A 6,384-nucleotide genomic window follows, 5' to 3' on the forward strand; every position below is an offset into this window, starting at 1 on the left:
GACTAGGAAAAATAGTCAGATTCAGATGGCAGGTGGGTTCCAAGTTCTAGATCCTTTGAAAATTCTTCTTTGCTCAGGCTACCCGCACTAGCCTGCTGGTGTCCCCATGTTCCATAGCTTTTTTTCACTGTTCAAGCTTTATTTGGTATTTTAGTTGGCATAACACTTGGTAGCCAGTTGGATTATCCATATGAAGATTTTACTTTTTACATTCTACTGCAATATACACGGATACATAAATACTACACAAAATAAGATCCTTTAGAACAGTTATGCATAAGACATTCAGTAATGGATTTGTACACTGGATCCCAGAATGTGACTAATTGGAAAAAATTTGACTAGGCATGTTTGGTGAAATTATATAGCACACAGTAACACATCCAGTTTGAAGGAAACTGGAGCCTGTACAAAATTGGCAGTGATGTCTCAGACGGTGGGACTCTTTCACACTAACCAGTTTACAACTAAACAAGTACCATTTAGCATCAAGATATAGCTGTGGGGGCGTTCCAACATTAGGAAATTGATGTTTTCCTAGGCCTTAATACAACTGCATTTATCATAGCACCGATGAAAGGGAAAAGATGTACAATCTGCAGCAGAAAGCCTGCTGCAGCCCAGATGGTGAAGGCTGCGACACCAGGAGACTTTAAAACTGCAGCTCGTTTTTGATTCCCCACAGCCTATCTGCACTCTTCTTCAGGCGGGCTTCTCTTCAAGTGGGAGTCTGAGTCAGCTTCACTACATCTGAGATTCCATTCAGTTCCAGGATGCAGGGTACACTGAGCAAGACACCATCCTTCTTTATTCCATAGAAACCCTTAATCATGGTGGACATGGTAGAAATTGGATGCACCCGCCTAAGATTCTTCATTATGCTCTCTGCCAAATCTGCCATAGAGTCCAGTGGCCCAGGATCCATAACCTTTCAGTTTGATCACTCATAGGCACTGTTAACCATTTGTTTGTGAAACTCCTTCCACTGCTCCTTATCAGTGTTGGTGCCTAATCCTGGTTCAGATTCTTCAGGGAGACTCCAGCAATGTTCATGCCATTCCACACAGGCACACTTGAGTCCCCATGCTGCCCAAGGACCCATCCATGACAGCCTAGTGGGTGAATGCTCAGCCTTTCTCCCATCAGGTAATGGAACTGGGCTGAATCCAGATTGTAACCACTTCTAATAACTCGGGAAAGCCACTTTTCTGAGAAAGTGGGAAAAGACACTTATCTTCCAAGCCACATAGGTTGAGATATTCACTGGATTTGAAACAACAAACAACTTGCAGTTTGGACTGTACTTCACAACATTAGGGATGATGAGCTTGAAGATGTTCACACTATGCTGAACCAAATTTAGACAGCTCTTCCCACTCTTGTTGCCATGCCCCAGCTGCGCTGATGACCAGCTGGGAGTTTGAAGTCACACTGTAGCTTTTGCCAGAGACAATTTTTGGTGTTTTAAGGAAGATGCTGCCGTGCTGGGAATTCATCATCTCTCCCTCCTTCAGTTTGTCCTCCATGACATCAACAAGAGTAAGTTCAACTGCCAAGTCTTTCATTAAGATACTGATGGCACAGGCTGTGCCAACAGCACCAACCCCAACAACCGTAATCTTGTTCTGGGGGCCCGTTCTTCCTTAAGAAGGTTCACAACCAGCTGATCCTTGAGGCTTGCCATCCTGGACTTGGAACCAAAAGGGGCTGGGAGTGAACCAGGGTGGCATCTGGTGCACACAGCAGTGGGGTCCAGGCTCAGCAGCAGTGACTCTGTCATGCCTTGTTCCATAGTTTTGATGATATCTCTGTAATGGTGTCTACAAGATTTATCTCTTTAGAGATCTCTTTTTTTCCCTTGCCTTTATGAGGTCAACTTACATAAAATATATAATATAAAATGCCTAGTGAGCATCTCAAAATTTCCACATGCAAAATTGGACTCTTGATTTCAACACTCCCCACCTCATACCCTTTCCTGCCTAGATCCTGCCAGTTTCATTAAACAGCATTAAAATCTACACACCTGCTCATGCCGTAAGCATAGGCATTATCCACACTTCTTTCTCTGTACCTCCCCACTCTCCATTCAGCCTATCAGTAAGCCCTCTGAGATGCCTTCAAAACATCTCACATCAGTGTTTCCTAAGTTTTAAATCACCCAGGGGACACCACAAGTTGATGCCAGTGATTATGTTCTAATTGGTCTGAATCTTAATACGCCTCACCCAAGGTGATTATAACTACAGGTAAGTCTGTGGACCATTGACACGTATCATGAGTCCCATAATCCATACTTCTCCATCATCTCTGCTTGGATGATTGCCATGCCTCTTAAATGATTGCTCAGTTTTCTTTCAGTCTTTCTCTCTACCATCCTTTTGTTACACAGTTGCTAAAGTGATCTATTTTAAATGTAGGTCATAGTAAGCCACATTTCTGTGTAGAATGCTCCAGTGGCCTTTTGTTGCATGAAGTAAAATTCAACCCCTTTATCAAGTCTTCAAGGTTTTGTAGATGGGATTTCTTTCTTCCCTTCTGACTGCTTCTCTTCCACACCTTTTCGTTCATGCTGTGCAACAAACAGCCACACCAGCCCCCTGCTTCCCACCCCCCGTTTGGTTCTCTGATATGCCTAGCTGACTCCTGTCTCAGAGCTTTTGCCTGTATTGGGTCCTTCTGCAGGAAGCCTCTTCCCACAGCTGACATCCTTACCCTTCATGTATCAGCCTGAATGCCTTTTCCTCTGAACAGCCTTAAGTAAAACAGTGTCCACCTCTTCATCATTCACTTCAGATTTTCCGCTTTATTTTCTTTATCTCACTGACTGAGTTTATATATTTGTTTACTTGCTGTGTACTTTCTCCCAGTAGATCAAAATATTGATGAAAGTGCAGCCCTTGTTTCTTTTACTTACTCCTGCATTGCCAGTATGTAGCTCCCGCTTTGCAGCAGTTGCTTATTAGATCCCTGTTGACTATCTGACTGCTGGAATTATTGAATCCATTATTCAGAAAATGGCTTTGTCCAGGAGCTTGGAACATTCAAATTTGTAATTCAGACAATGGTAGTAAGACTTGTGTCTTGTAGGTATGGGAGGAAGGCAAGTCAAAACCTAATCTGGTTTTTATGTTCTCTTTGTGTTTAAGAAAATATAGACTTGTGAGTGGGGATATGGTAAGGAGCACAGGAATGGAAAGCCGGAGGGTGTATTAATTGGAATACTCTGGCTCATGCTGAGGTAATAAACAGCACTAGAATCTACAGTGCCTTAATAAAATAGAAAGTTTATTTCTTATCCATGCAAAGATTTCTATGAGTCTGGGAACCTAACTAGGAAATTGTCTTTTTTTGTGTGATAGTTTCGCATTCCTGGCTCTGAAGATAGATCTATATCAATGTGGCCACAGAGGAAAAACAAGACAACTGTTCAGTAGTTCTTACATAGTTTTGTTCACATTCACTGTCCACAAAAAGTCACAGGAGAGAGGAGAATGATAGATCTTCATGAACGATTGGAATATCTGCCAAAGCACATACCAGTCAAGGTGGGGCCAAGGAAAAAAACTCTGAACATTTATAGTTTGTGAATCTGGTGAAGAGCCTCAATCCCAACTTCTGGTCAGTATAAGAGATATAGTTCTGAACCGTGAAATCAGATGAATATGACAGAAACAAGAGGCTCCTGGAGAAATCACATTTAATGGCAGTCATCCCATACACTTCCTGATTATTTTCCATAATCTTGTGGCAAGAGCTATTAAGGCAGTAAGGCTGTAAGTGCTCTGTGCTTCAGAGACAAATTTCAAGTTAGCCTTTGTGAGGGAAGAGATTAGAAGCCTCTTGATTTAGAGATCCATTCAGCATCCATGGGTTTAATGCTCACAGTTTTCCTTATAAGGTACATTTGTAGATCAGACAAACCAAATGGACTCTTGTCAGGGTTCTCAAAAAATGTCCCAGACCTCAGTGGCCTCAGAATTGAATCATTGCAATGTTTGTGATCAGGGTCTCCCTTCGTCTGTCAGTTGGTAATGCAGGGTGCAGTTGAGCAGCCATCTAATTGGTGTGCAGTACAGAGGTGGTTACATTTGTGTTTGAAGACTGCACTTACTGTCATCGTCTTCCAGGTGCGATTCAGCTCAATAACTTTGATCTTTCAACTCACTCAAGCAATTTTATAGGTTTCTTTCTTCCTCAGTTCTTAGTTTAATATTGAAATAAACAAAAGACCTCTTGGCTGCATATGTTAACCTTGAAGCCTTAGGTTGTACTTTAATCTGAATAGATGGCTTGGAAAAGAAGTCTGTGTTTTCAGACTTTTCTCAGGGTTACGTATGAAGTTTCTCCGTGTTGTTAGGCTCATAAAATGATGATATCAGAAAAACTTAACTTGATGACAGTTTGGAGATGCTTTAAAGATATAGCCAAGTAAAAAGAAAAGAAAATAAAGGCTGTGATGATTTCAAGATTATAAACTGCTGTGCAGATATCATTAGCATTTGTGGTCCTGGGAATGCCATTGAGTGAATTAATTTAGCTGCTTGCTCAATGCTGCCTGGAAAAGGAACAGTTCCCAGTGTCTAACCTTCACCCCAGGAACATGTCTCTCATTCATCAAGATGTGCTCCCATGAGCCACCCAACATTTATTTTATACCTGTCAATGGCTAGTTTAAGCTGTGATGTTGAGACTATTCTGGGATGCCTCAGTATCTTACCTGGACCTTCCACTGGAACATCAAACCCATCAGGATGCTTCTTTTTCCCATATAGCCTATAAATTTCCTATTGAGTGAACTGTGTCCTATTGATCCCAGGATCTCTTGCCTAATACCTAATACACTGTTTAATACATGCTTATGCAATCAATGAATAGATACAGATTTTGGTAATTCCAAACTGCATAATGTGATGCCTATTTACTTTGGGATTATTAACAGAACTACTATTGTCACATGCAGAGTGATAAATCAAAATGATCTAAAGTTACTTTCTCTGTTCTCAGTAGCTTAGTTCTTAGTAGCCTCTTAACATGTATGCATTTTTACATGTAATTTTTTGTGTGGATCTGTAAATGCATAGTGTGCATGAATTCCTGTTCTCTTTTGCAGCTTTCTTCTCAAGAAGCTAAGTATTTCTTTGTAAAATAGATAAAATATTCGTATCATTGTTGTCTGGTTTCAAATGCAGTAAGCACAGGCGTCCTGTTCATTTCTTTCTGCTGCATGGTGTATTTGGAAATGAATTTACAAACAAATACACCTGAAAAAATTTCATAAGTGAATACTTTCTAAAATCTAGTTTCTGTGTATATATTCGCTTCTTAATAATTATTTCTAGAAAGTTATAAGGCTGTTGTACAGGTGAGTATGTGAGTTCAATTCCATTTAGAATAAGAAAATAAAGCTTGTTGGGGGAAATATCATACCTCTTTAAAGGTTGGGGTATAAAAATAGAAGTCTTGAAGGGGTTATGTATGTGCTGCAAGCTCTCTGATGGACAATATATAAAGCAAAATTCAATGTTCCTTCTCTTTATAAGAGAAAATTGGTGCTCAGGAATGGCCCAGCCTTTCCTGGTACTGAAGTCTGAAAGAATTTTATTATATAGGTGCTTATGGCAAAGTCACTGTATAATGTAGTTGATAAAACCTTGATCAATTTCCTTACAGAAAATGTGTACAAGACTTCTCTTGACAGTGTCCCTTGGTATAGGCTTATGACATTGAACTCAATGTAAAATCAATTCTACAGAGGAGCAATGTGATGAGGTCATAGGGACACAATGCTGTGCCATGCGCTTAATCTCAAGGTAAATTTTTAGAGGCATGATTAGACCTCAGGATATCTTCATAAATTTTCCCTTTCAATTAAGCTTTGGATGACTATTACCTGACACTGAGTTCAAGAAAATGCTACCATTGATAAGGGGAATGCCCTCAGGAGCTGTGGACCTCAGGTCTCAGGAAATATAAAAGACGCGGATCAAATTCAGAGATTCTAGGAAACTTGCTGGCTGTTGGATGTCTTCCAGCATCAAATATAACACATGACTTAGTATAACTCTAGCTGCTTGTACAAAAGAAAATTCAGTGCACAAAAGGAAATTCAATATAGTATCCACTGAAAAACTTTAACCATTTATTATTTAAGAATGTGCATATGTGATTGAAATTACAAGTACAGTGGATTAATTTTAAAAATACAGATAAAAGGCACTACTATCCTCAGGCCTCTTGGGGTAAGTCTATAGCGCAGCTCTCCGCGCCGGGACTCCCTAAGCCATATTCACCCTTCCATCCCCTCCCCCGCCGTTCTATACTCCTAGTTTGGGCCCTGCGCCATTCCTAGTCTCGGGGACCCAGACAGCTGGGGAACCAATA

General features: G+C 40.6%; 1 pseudogene; it reads right to left on the reverse strand.

Annotated features, from left to right (window-relative positions):
* Window positions 1–652: 652 nt before the first annotated feature.
* Window positions 653–1,684, reverse strand: LOC103744427 (annotated as a pseudogene).
* Between the last annotated feature and the right edge of the window lie 4,700 nt (window positions 1,685–6,384).

The sequence above is a fragment of the Nannospalax galili genome, unplaced genomic scaffold (genome assembly GCF_000622305.1).
Source record: "Nannospalax galili isolate Female #2095 unplaced genomic scaffold, S.galili_v1.0 scaffold281, whole genome shotgun sequence".
NCBI classification, from domain to species: domain Eukaryota; kingdom Metazoa; phylum Chordata; class Mammalia; order Rodentia; family Spalacidae; genus Nannospalax; species Nannospalax galili.